Here is a 13,450-nt window from a genome sequence, read left to right on the forward strand (position 1 = left end):
CCCTAGAGGAAGAGAGCCTCTGCAAGTCTGCAAAGCTAATATGACATGGGCGACGTCAGGAAAAGCCTTTCTTCCCACATCCCACGCACACTCTCAGCCAGTGCAGCTCATCTACAAACCCAGTAGCCTCGAAGAGGACAGAGCTCTCCCAGACATGCAGAAGGATGGGCTCACAGAATGATCATTTCTGCAGTGACAATTTTCCCACCTTGAGCTACAGCATTGCTTCGTTCACACGTAAGAAACTGTACTGTTTCATCCAATGTAAATAAAAACACTTTCGCATTTTGAGCCGATTCCCATTTTTTTTCCTGCCAGGAGTGAAACTCTGCTAACAGGCACTGCCATCTGCTGGCACAGATATCCCTTCACCGATATCCCTACAAAAGGGAAAAAGGTCTTGAAGTGCAGCTCCCACTAACCCGCGGTTAGGTTGCAGAAAGCCCTGTTTCCCCAACATCTCCACGTGCATTATCCAGCTGGAGCAGAGACCTCTCCCCTGACAAGATGTGGGATGGCCACACTGATCTGCAGATGCTGCCGAGTGCATACCCTAAGTGCGTTTGTGTGCTGGGGAGGCCGCCCGTCGCAGGGCCTGATGCACCAGGCACGTTACAAAGCACAGCAAAGATCACAGAACAGCAGATGCTTGAGAGGTTTGTACTTCCACCGACATCAAAAAGGACTTTTGGGAGCCATCTCTGGAGACATGGGGCCTTTTGCATGGGCCCATGTAACTGCACGCAGCTTGGCAAGTTTCGTTACCTGACTTTTGCTTCCTTATTCTTACGCTCTAAATTACTGCAATGTTGTACCTATGATTTCAACCGACATCTTCCAATTTGCACTGATTAAAGACCAGACACATCTGAGAACAGTTTTTCAGCTGGAAGCTACGCTTCAGCGAGTCAGCGACATCAGTGTGCCCTTGCTAATGTCGTTTAAAAGTTGTTAATGGCCTCACAAGTTCGCAATATATTAAAGAATTCTGGGTATGAGCTCACTGCAGAAGAGGAGGATTTAGCACAAAATGGCAGTACAGTTTGGGATTATTCTCAGGCTAAAATGTAAACAAGGAAATGCAGAGGGAATGCTTCTGAGTCAATAAGGCAAAGTTCTCTCCATGTTTGGGATGGGATTCATCTCAGCTAATGCCATTTAGGATACGCAGGTCCAAGTCTAAATAGTCATGTTCTTTCCTTTCTAACCGATGCAGAGGGACAGGTAGTATCAGGATGCATCTGAATTAGACCCTTAGGTTAGAATGGGATGAGTGCTCTAATTCCTGGAGAGCATTGGATGCAAATTTCACTTCAGTGCAACATCTTGATTAATCTGGGGGTGCTCACAAGCTCTAACAGCTGTGCTCCACAGGACCTCCAGGGCTATTCATGGGGATGAAACGATGGCAACTGGAATGCTCAGTTCCTGGATTTGCAAACAGAACAGGATGTGGAAGAACAAACTTTAATCTCATTTTGGTATAACAAAATAGCTCTCCGAGGACATTATGTATATAAAAAGCTTTCATAAAGCAAACATCAGTTTGGATTTTTGCTGGTTCCTGTAGAATTCAGCAGGGCAGTCCAATTTTTTGAGCTTTCATGAACCAAATGAGGAGTAAGCTCCATTTCCTTGAGGTTTCGCTGCACATAAATGAGCCATTCACGCTGATGAGCACAGACTGGGCCATGACATTTATTACCCAAAGGGACAGTCTTCATTCTGAACACCAGTGACAGAATCTAAAGCTTGCTCTAAAATGAGTGGTGTCTGTTTATGGCTTTACATGCATTGAAAGAAGAGGGAGCAACAGGACCTTCAGGGAGCATTTTAATTTGCTGTGCAATTTGATCTCTGCAACGAGAGATGTCTCTTCCTGTTTGTCAACCATTAGCCTACTATCCCACTAGAAGAAAACAGTTGTAGGAGCCAGTGCTAGAAAACAGCTTCTAAGATCATCTCATCCACCTCCACTCTTCCCTGGTGTACTGAACGAGAGCAAGACTTTCAAGTAAAGCTTTGAGAATCCAGATCAAAATTAAGTGATGCTCACCCACTCTGTCTCGAGTTCCTTTTGTGTTTGGGGGCTTATTCAAACCCCAAGCTCAAAACGAAACTTGGGAAGCAGGAACAGAGGCAGACAAGGGGAAGGAAAAGTTTCTGCAATAAACCCAAACTCCCCCGCCTCTGCTAAGCATGTGTGGAGGAGTCTGCTTGCCATTTCCTTTGATATGATAATGAGGAGCTAATGCTAACCTGGGGAAAGAGACAGCTCTTCTTACAGTTACGTGGGGCTATTGCCTAGCACTGATCACATCCCAAATTGTTGCTATCTTTTAACTTCTGGATCACCCGCAAGTGTGTTAGGCCAATTCTTAGTGAACAGCTATTATAATTAACAGTAATTAAGCCCTTATTTTTCAGGCACAGCAGCAGAACCTAAGGCCGAGGAGCACCCAGAGACCAAACTTCCCACGCAGGCCCATGGCAGCCGTGGGGCAAGGGAAGACCGTCGAGGGCACCGGTTGAGCTCATGAACCTGCACCCTTGGGACACATCTCTTCTGCGAATGAGCCACCGTGCCAGCTTGCAGGGCTGTTCACTGCCTGAGAGCTCAAACAAATGAAAAAAATGCAGTTGCTGCAACACACTGCCAATAGTACCAAATTTAGGAAAAAAAAAAAAACCACAGAATTTCCCTGCTAGGCTGTCAGAATTCAAAAAGATTTCTGACAAAAGCAGAAGTCTTGGCTCATTCAAATGGGAATCTTGTTGCATTAACTTCCCTACTCAAACTGTACAGCCTTTGTTTTGCAGAGAAGGCATCCAGAAGTACAGGATGTAAAAAGCAAGGTACAGTCCATTTCTCAAACTCAGCCAGTAACCTGCCCCTTCATTTACAATGAATATCAACTCTAGCTTGTGCTTTTCCTGGCAATGATAAGAGACATAGCCAGCGGCTCCTTCATTTAACCATAAGGAATATAACAGGGTATTTAGCTGATTCCAGGGAAGTCCACAAATATTTTTGCATGGAACTATAATAGACTAAATTTTGCTTTGGGGCATCACTGAGAGCACAAACAAGGCCCACCGTGCACCCTCAATGTCCAGGATCGTCACACCTTCTATGAAACAACCATGCACAGAACATCAGAGATCAGTGCAACGAAGTCACCACCAGCATATCTCGTGGTTATGTTGCAGGAGGCAAAATCTAGGGTGCAAAAATAATATCCTGAAGAGAGATTTAAGGCATGTCTAGTTTATTTAGCTGGCGTGTTTTAATGCTATTTACAATCTACTCTGGAATTAAAAGCGACTCAGCATTTGTTACAGCAGGTCCCACACAGCATTGCCCTGAGTTCACTTTGGGATTCTTTTCAGCACTTTTCTGTCTGCAGAAACCGTGACCCCCACTGACTCTAGTGAGGTCTTTTTATTACTGTTTAATCTCATGTGTGTGTGCCTGGCACCAGAACAAGCAAGAGCCTAGAAGCCCAGGGGACAAAAGGCCTCTATTTAGCCACAAAACGGGTACTGTATGGACAGCATTTCCCCAGTGTTGCCCTTTCATCATTCTCCAAATGTATTCAGATGACTGGACAGAGCAGCTCTGGAGCCAGAAGTGGTCTGTTAGAGAGGCTAACCACCGTGATCTAAGGTAGACAGATGAGCTGGTAACACCTGGGCTTTTAATTCCTGGCTTCTTTTTTTTTTATTTTTATTTTTTTAATGTCAAGTAGTGTCAGTCATGCTAGAGCTCAGAGACTTGTCCCTTAGGATCTGACTGAGGTCACTGGGCATTTACATTTTCAGTCGTGGTTAACCGGGGCTAGACTTGAAGTAGAGACATACAGGTAAAAATCTTCTAACTCCATTTTAAATTTACAGTATACGTGGCTGTGAGTTTTAGTGAGACACTAAACTGTTCCTTACAGTAGGATTTTTTTGGAGAGAGAAAGGTAGTGGAAGGGTCCATGAAAGAAGCAAAGCATAAATTCCTGCTGTCACAATCAAGTAGCACAGCAGTTGCTGACCATACGCGAGTACCGCAGACCGTCTGCACACACACTTCCCCTGAGAGGACTGCAAGTGCTCTGCCAGGGGATTTTATTGCTTGGTCAAATTCCAGCAGCTAAGCTGGGCTGTGGAGCGACTCTGCAAGTAAGTTTTATTCTTTTACACACAACAGATTGTCAAGCCAATTTCTGAGATGCATCTTACTACGACAACTACGAGGGAGCCTTTAAAATCAAACCATTCGTTCAATCCTTCCCCAAAGCATCTACATCCAAGGAAGCAATCTGCATGGACCTGCTAAATTCAAGAACTGTGTTTATTAGAAAATCCCAGTAGAATCAGGTAACTTCTGAGCTCTTGGATTTACACATAATTTGCTAACATTAGGAAGATTTTCAGCAGTTTTTCAGTCATTTTGGAGCTTTAACAGAAACATTTCTAGAACTTTTTTTTTCCCCAGACCTTGCAGCAGCATTCAATATTTATAAGGAATTCCCTGCCTTGGTAGCAACAACTGACAGTTACGAAAAATAAGTACACTATAAAATGCATTAATATTTTAAATCTGCCAAAGACTGCTAGACGAAGATATTTCCAGCTTTTGCCTGACTGGTTGATATTTAGTTCAAACAAATAACTGACAAAAGGAAACATATATAGGAGGAAAATGAGGGGGTGTATGGGAACTTGCAACAGTTACAGTAAAAAGTTTTTCTATATTTACACAATAAATCATCAGCAGAATCAAGAAAAAAAATATCTTCTGGTTTCTACTCCAGCCACTTATTCAGGGAACCGCATTGTCTATTATGTGCTCAGATATTGCTGTAGGATTCTGTAGCACATGAATAAAACCCTTCCATCTTCCAAATAAAATTTGGAGATTGTGCTGAATCTAGGCTTTTCCACAAAAATACGAATAACTCATGTTTAATGATGCAAGGGAGAGAAAAGATAAATCTTGGTATCACTGCAATAAAGTGCCTTTTTTATGAACATTCCCGTGCGCTGACTGCCTGACAGTACTGGACACGATCCAGGTCTGTTTACAGTGCCAGCATGTCTGTGTCCCTGACTCCTGGCGCATCTGTACATTTTGTTCTTGGCATATTTGTATCTATGGAGCCAGCTGACCTTGAAACTCCCATCACAGAAAAAAAATAATAAAAAAATAGCAGCAGCCAGAAAGCCTACCACCCCACACATATTTCATTGTTATTATCAGAGTATTTTTCCTCTGTTTGGTTTGCACAGAGATGATACTCAATAATGCCGAAAATGTTCTTACTGTCCCTAGAGAGGCCTGTTCAGAGTAAAACCAAAGGAAATTAAAGACCTATCAAGCAGTCCCCTGATACAGGTTCATAAATATAAAACTGCAGGCAGTGACTGGCTAAAACACTAAGGACAAAATGTGCTAAAACACTTTGACTTGGGTCCCTCTGTTCTTGTCTCCCCCATGTTCCCTATTCCACAAGGAGACAGGGAAAGATGTTCCCTAACACTCATTATCACTGCATATTCACATAAAACAGAGAGAGGATGATGCATTTGCTGTGGGACTAACTTGCCATAGTGCACTGCTTCTGTGACAGAAAGGCTTTGGAGGCATCTCTAAAATCACACCTCTTCCAGCGTGCTCCAAGAGCCACTTCTTTCCCTCGGGCAGTGGTTCAGTGCCTGATGGGGTGCACTTAGGCAGCATCCTTGTGCGCCTCGCCCTGATGGTGCTGCAGCCCCTGGGGTCTGAAGGCTCAAGAAAACTGAGCCAGACGCTGCCCCCTTGCACGGGCTGCACGCAGGCTGCGGTGCCTGGAGCACAGACTGCACAATGACTTCTGGCGAATCCTTAATCTGGGGACCCTTCTTCCTTAAAGCGTTTTCTCTCCTCCTGAAGAGTCACTCGGTGAGTTTTGCTGTGACCTGCTTCCCGACTGTATGAAACCACCACGCAGGTCAGTGTCGACCTTCCTGGCAAGCCCTGAGAAAGAGACTGGGATGCTGAGAAAAAAACTGGGTCCTCCACAGTCTTCAGAGCCAAATTGCTCTGCAAGCGTGCTGACTTCAGTTACGTTATCATGCTCACTAAGATTGCTCCCTTATTCACTGTAATTTGTGCAGCAACAGCTCGCTAAAGTTGTGGCAAATCTGTTGGATTTACCCTGCAGTTATTTAGTGAAGCTCTCCTTTCAGGTCAGATTTGCCTGGGGCTTATTACTTCTCCACACAATGTACCAACTCTAAATTTCAGATCTGACTAGTGCTAAAATTGTACAAGAAATGACGCTTCATCCAAATGGATGAAATTTACTTTATTTTTCTTTTAGTCATGAAATTCATCTGCTGTTTGATACATCTGAGCCCAAGATTAAGGAGATCAGTGGAATCTTAGGCCATTATAAAACTATTTCAGAGTGCAGAACAACCACAGAAATAGCTCAGATGACTCTACAAGTCATGCTGTGCTCTGTTGTAAGAGCAGACATAAGGAATTATTGACTAGATTTCCCGGAATGTACCAGTGTAAATGAGGCATAACACCAGAATTGTAGACATGTCAAAAGAAGTATAAAGAAGTTTTCCCAGGAACATATGATGCCATATGGACATGGTAAATCCTAAAGCTTTGTTCTGGTGAAGTTTCTTTCAGTTCCCCAGGTTTTGCAATGTCATAATGTTTTCTAGAAAGATGACTGGGTTATGTCATCTCAGCAATTAAATTGCCTTGGGCTGTGGTGTTTCCACACTAACGATACCACCAGAAGTTGCAGACTCACCACTATCCCATTCACAGCAATTGATTCATTTGTCCTGACAGCTTGCATACACCTTGTCATACGATAAAGTTATTGAAACTGAATTGCCAGAAGCGCTATGATCATTGCTTCAGGTGATTTATCAGGGACTTATTCAGCACTGAGCCAATGCCAAGAAAATTCCCTCATGCACCTAGACCAGATGTTCTCATCTGAACTGTTAAATCTGAAACAAAACTAAAGCCAACAGACTTGTGGTGCTACTATAACCCTTATTTCAACTCAGAACTACTCTCCTTTCTGTGCCTCCACAGGCACCCCACCCCAAATCAGCCAAACAACCGCCGCTGCACAGAAGTTCAACCTCCGATTCCACCTGATTACTGTGCAAAAAGATTTTGGCATCTAAGAAAAGCTTGTCCCTGATTCAAAAATGGACGATTGAACTTTGTGGTACTCATGCCAAAAAAAAAAAAAAAAAAAAAAAAAAACCTTTTTTTTTCTCTTTCTTCCATTTTTTTAAAGAGATTTTCCGATCACCTACAGAGCCAGCAGTTACCTCAAGCAGTCCCTGCAGAGGCCAGTAGAGGGTGATGGGCAACCACGTTGCTTTTACTACCCTGACCATTTCCCGGGGTAAAGCCACATGGCTCTGAGGTTTATCTGAGTGTGGGTGATGGAGACCTAGAGAAAATCTTGCTACAAGGGATGAAGGTGCCTGCCTGGGCATAAATCAAGCTCCTCTTCAGAAAGCACCTCATAGCTCTGTGGAACTAGACATGGCACACACTCACTGCAAAGGGGAAACTTCAGCACAGAGAGATTTCGATCTACGAACACACTGTGAGAGGAAGGGCAGATGACTGTCTTCAGTTACCTAACCTGGTCCTGCACGAAGGTAGTGGCTCTAATGCCCAGCTGCCTCTTGGAGGGCATCACCTCCAGCAACTTGTCCAAAACCTAACTAGGCACAGTCCAAGCAGAGCTGTGCTGACTGTCTGTCACTGCCCCTCACGGACCCTGTTTCTTCCAGCCTGCATTTTAAGCCTCGCGTACATGAAGACACATCGCTGACCATTTTCGTCACTCATGCAAAACCAGCAGGCTACAGCTGATACTTCAGCCTCTATTACCAAATGTGGTTACAGCTCTCTGCTCTCCAGCCTGTTCTTATAGCTCTCCCGAGTGACTCGCTTTGGTGGGTTAACTCATTTGTAAAACAGCCATTCTTTACTATTTCTATTTACTATTTATTTCTAAAGTCCTGACCTTCAAAAGCAAGGCCCAGGGTTTTGCATGATCACCCAGTACATGTACTTCTGAAAAGACAGTGTGGAGGAGAAGTACCTGCAGTTCTTTGCTGGGGAAAAAACAGGATGCTTCATATTTTTTTTCCTTTTGATAACAGTAACCACACACAACTTTTATGGGTACAATGCAAGACTATCAGCCCATTCTGCTGCTCTTAGAAACCAAGACAAAGTTACCACCCAGTTCTGTTATTACTAGTCATTAAACAGTCTGATGTAGGTCTACCAGAAGGAGAGCAGGAGATATAGGGGCTATAATTCCCACTAGCACTGCCCGCATGGCATAAATACTCCTCAGCCATGCTTGCAGCTGCTCGGATGTACAAACTTGCATCCTGAATCCAGCTCTCCTTGTAGAGGCATTGCCCAGATCTCACAAGGCCAGGCTCCGTAGGACTGTGAAATAAACTCAAACAATGATCAGTAATAACCCTTTTCCCAGTGGAAGAACAAAATGCATAATACATATAAAGGGAACGTGCTGATTTCTTCACTACCCCGTCCTATGTCTGTGTTGCCTCTGGGACCGTATTCTTACTCTTGGGAAATAACTAAACAAGCAATTACTCCACACAACTTGCTTGCATCCTTACTCTGCCTGACACTGTGGGCTCCATCCAACCTATTTTTTGCAAAGGGAATTCAACAGAGCCCTAATTCGTTCAAGTGATATGCTCTCAGCTTTCTTCATGGCTCCCATGAGAGATCAGTGCCTGACTTGAGTATGTCAGAATATCAGACCAGGCTTTCTACCTTGTTTTGACTTTCTCTGCCTTGGTTACCATCAGTGAAAAATGGGATGATGACTACTTCCTTTACTTCACTCTCCCTTCCCTGCATTCCAAAAGAGAGGGTAAATTTCATTTATTAATGCTGATAGAGTCCATTGAGACTTGCAGATAAAAGACTCAGTTTACAGAAGAATATAATGTTCTATCTTGCAGGAAGCTTATGCTTTACTATTTATTTTCAAAGCACCTACTGACATTGCTAGGCAACTGGGACATTGTCCAAAATAAAAACAGCTATAATAAGGAAAGAAACAAAAAAATTCTGAGTCTAACAGTCTATACAATGCAGCTGAGGTCTGTCAGGAAAATAGACAATGGACGGAATTAATTCCTAAAGTTGGAAGAAAGTGAAGGTCAAAATGATCAATTGTGGGTTGCCCAAAGAGTAAAGTTAAAGATGCATCCTAAGAGGGACACAACCACCATCCAGGAGGTCCTGCCACAGAGGACACCAGGTCCTTTTACCATGGTAAAATTTGGAAACTGCTGAGCAGCAGCAAGATCGACTCACTGGATTTTCAAGGGATTTTAAACTGGCAGCACAAGGAATGGTCACTGTTGCACAAAGAATAATGCAGCGTTATGTCTACACAGAACTCTTCCTTTCTTCATTTGCAAAGTACAGTGGGTAGAAAAGCCGAGGCACAGACCACAGCCTTACCTAAATTTTATGCTCTGTTCTCCAGAACCCTGTTCCCCATATATAAAGTTCATATTCTGTTCTCCAGAAAATGAATTTTGCTGGTGATATTTAACACAGCCAAGAAAGGCAACTTGCAGACAAGGACAATATACCTTAATCTGCTTATTCCTGTACATATAGCTGCTTTCAGGCAGATGCCCATGCAGGTATGCCTGGCTGTGCACTGTGCCACCCCACTCCTTGTCAAGCTATCACGTTTGCTCAAGCAAGCAGGGTCTGACACGTTTCAGATAAAGCCTTTGGCTGGACACATCTGTGCCCACAGCAGACCTGGACCTGGCAGCCTCAGGGGTTCTCAAAGGTTGATGTAGGGACAACTCCTCGAGACCAGCATTTTAGAAATATCTCACACCCTTGAGAACTTAGACTTCCACGAATACATTTTTAGAGCTTACAGAAGCATATCTATTTGGAAAAATGAGAGAAAAAACACACAGAGGATGAAATGAAACGTGCTCCCATTTCAAGGCTTCATAGCATTTGATCAACCTCAGTTCAAAAAGCTTGCTAGAGCACAGTGTGTACCTGAGACATCTGTGATTGTTCTACAAAATTAATAAGCATTGTCACTGAATTGCAACTATTTACTAATTTTAATACCATCATAAATAACAGGCATGAGAGCTCTAATGTCTAATTCAGAAGCCTGACACTAGTAGGCAAACCCAAACGAAAATGTAGAAACAAAACTTCAACTGATGTTAACTGGTGACACCAGCTGCTCAGTGACATGAGACGTACACTTTCCTACATAGCATTTTAGCCTTTTGTTTTCCTGGCATCTTGAAAAAAGATTTCAGACAACCCTGAGTCAGGTCCCAAAGTCATTGTTCAGAGCCACCATTAGATTGCTAGCACTGTGCACTCATATTTTCATCTCAGACTGTCTTGTTTAAGAGTGCAGAAGAGAAGAGGCAAGCTGACAAGGACACAGCTGCCAGTATAAGAATATGGTGCTCCCTAACAATAAAAGTCTGGTTTTCTCCTCTGTATGCTTAGTTTAACTTTTTAAATGAAGGATTCAGTGACTAGAAGGTAGAAACAACGCATAACTGCTAACATCCGTCACTGTTCTGCATGGGCTATTACAAACCCTTACCCAGCTGAGGCCGAGGTGCTGATCCAGCTGCACTGCTGGGTGCTGAGCTGTCCTGGCAGGCTCTCCAGCAGCTGAACAGCTTCTGCCGAACACCCAGCTTAGCACGAGCAGGAAGGAAAGAAGTGCCTTTGTTGCAGTCCAACCATGCCCTACATTTTCAGGGGAAGTAAGGACCTCTCTGGCACTAACCTCTGCCAAGAAGCTGAATTACAAGTAAATGCAGGTAATGAGCTTTAGTACTTCCAGTGAGAAGCTGGCATAATTTTGTTTGAGAACCGAGTTGCATAAAAACCACTTTCCCCATGTGGCATTACCAGCAGAGGTGTTCTACCTTGCAGGCTTGCCAGGGGTCTGGGGGGGATTTTAGGCCACATTGTTCCACAAAATCTTTCTTGCAGCTATGTTCTTCTAGCACAACAGCTTAAAGAGAGTGCTAAATTCTTTTCAGAAAGCACAGAGAATTTGTGACAAGTCACAGAAAAATTAAGTATGTGAACGTGTCTCTAACATGCACAAAACAACTCAGTGGGCAGCCAAGTCTCTCTCTCAGGCTATGAATTCAAGACTATTTTTTCCCCTCTCCCAAGCCCCCCTGCACTGCTCTGTAAAGAACAGGGCAGATAACACCTTGCCACAAATAAGGCCTCTGTTGCTGTGCGACTCTAATGACTTGAAGGAGTTAAATAACACAGGTCTCTGCCTTTCTGGATTTCCATGTGCACTGCCACATCCAGCACTGCAGCCAGCTTTGTTCTTGAAGTTAAAGAGCCTATGCATTTAAATTCTGTCGTTACAGTTAGCAAAGCAGGCCAAGGGCTTCAGCTACCCGCTGTCTAAGAATAAGGAAGGCTGAAGTGATTATGAACCTTTTTCTTTCATTAGTAGCAATGCCAGAAGCAGCTGGAAAGGATGATGGGTACAATCATTTTCAGCCGTTATACTGTTCTTCCATTTCAGACACTTGCCCTCCTAGAGATTTACGCTTTCTTCAAGCTTATCTGTGTGCTGGCATGCATGGCTATTTATTTAAGGAAGGGTGTCAGTGACACACACCCTGCTAAGAGAAGCAAAAAGCCAGTTCTCATATTTCTCTCAGCGTATGATGGTGCTGGTTCACAGAAAAAGAAAGTTTTAGGAATGAATCACAACGGTACATACATCATAATGAACGTTCAGTCTCCTATTTCTATATGCATTGCTACACTATCTGGAATATGCTCAGCATTTTACAGATAGAAAATGAGACATAATTGGAAGGACGGAATCACCTCTCCAGGGACCCAGAATAAAACTGTAATGGATTTCAAATCCCTCCCCATTGCAAGCACAAAGTAAACCAGTACTGGGAGGCTGCCAGCCTAGTTACACTGAGGTTAATGAATAAACAACTGCCTGCAGTACTGACTTCCCTGCCACACTTTAAATATGCATCTTTGATTACATCTTAGGGAGACTGCTTCTTCCATAAATAATCATTCCTGAAGATAAAGGCATTAAATCTGTGGGTTTTTCATCGACAAAACATATAGAGATTATCAACATTTATATAGAAAAACTGCTATTAGGTGAGCAGACTTTTCGCAGAATACTTGCTTTTAACAGAAAATTTTGACTTACTGTGAAAAACAGAATGCTAGAAAACAAACAAAAAATGACTTGCAAATATAGTAGGGGACGTTCTGAGAACATTAGCTCAGTCACACCTTGTTTCCCATTTCTTCTTTATAGAACAGGCTCCCTGAGAATGCATTTTGGATAAAACAATAAAGCAAGCTCAGAAAAGGGGAGATGGTTATGAATGAGGAGAGCTCTTGGCTACTGGCATACCGAGGTCACTTCTGAAAACGTGGTTTAATTCCTTGGTTATGGATGCATCTTTGGAAGTGTTACCCTAGGAAAATAAATCAGCCGAACACACATAATACCCTAAATTTCCAAGAGTGTCTTGGGTAAGTTTGAATGTCCAACATGAGAAACAATACAGAGGAATCATTTTGGAGTTTAAGTTCTCAACACTTCATGGGGATTACTGCCATTTAGGAGATCTCATTTGTCACTTGTGAAAATCTAGGTCCTTTACTCCCCTCCTCCTGCTCTGCCTTTTTCATGCCAAATATAGAAATAATTTTCTGGCTTCAGACTGAATAAAGTTGTTAATTACACACTTTCCTAAAAACCTGCAATTGAAATTCATTCCATGAGCTTCTGAAAGCTAGGGAAACGTATTCTTTTTTATAATACTCTTTTGACATGTCTTAGTGGAAGAAAGAAGAAAGCCCATTCACTTTTAATTTCTCAGTTTTGAGGATAATATTTAACAGAAGTAAAACCCTTGAAGGGCTCAACGTGCTCTTTGAAGCTAGTGGGGTAAAAAAAACACCACTGAGTTTCATCGCAGAAGAATTAGCTTCTTTCTTCAGAAAAATTACGTTAAACAATCTGTAATATGTTATTTGAGGCAAGAAATTTAATTTGTGCCATCATGAGCTGCCAATAAGGTGAACAGGACAGGATTCCTGCAGGTACTGGTACAGTATAACAATAACCAGATTTATTATTTCTGAGTATACCACATCAATTACTTAAAATGTAAAGTTATCTGCAGCAATTCCATCATCAGTGTTTTTGGTGCTATAATAGCCTATATATGTTGGTATCACTAATAGCATACCTGCCTCACAGGAGTGTTAAGAGATATAACAGATGGATTAAAATACTTGGGAGATGAAAAGTGCTGTTTAATTAAAATTAAATTAAAATTAAAT

At 42.7% G+C, this 13,450-nt stretch overlaps 1 protein-coding gene across 1 annotated transcript in view; it reads right to left on the reverse strand.

Annotated features, from left to right (window-relative positions):
• KCNJ5 (potassium inwardly rectifying channel subfamily J member 5) overlaps positions 1-13,450 on the reverse strand; it is a 59,472-nt gene that overhangs the window by 22,795 nt on the left and 23,227 nt on the right. The gene's annotated exons all lie outside the window — the stretch shown is intronic.

This window comes from Anser anser (genome assembly GCF_964211835.1).
Source record: "Anser anser genome assembly, chromosome: 22".
Taxonomy (NCBI): domain Eukaryota; kingdom Metazoa; phylum Chordata; class Aves; order Anseriformes; family Anatidae; genus Anser; species Anser anser.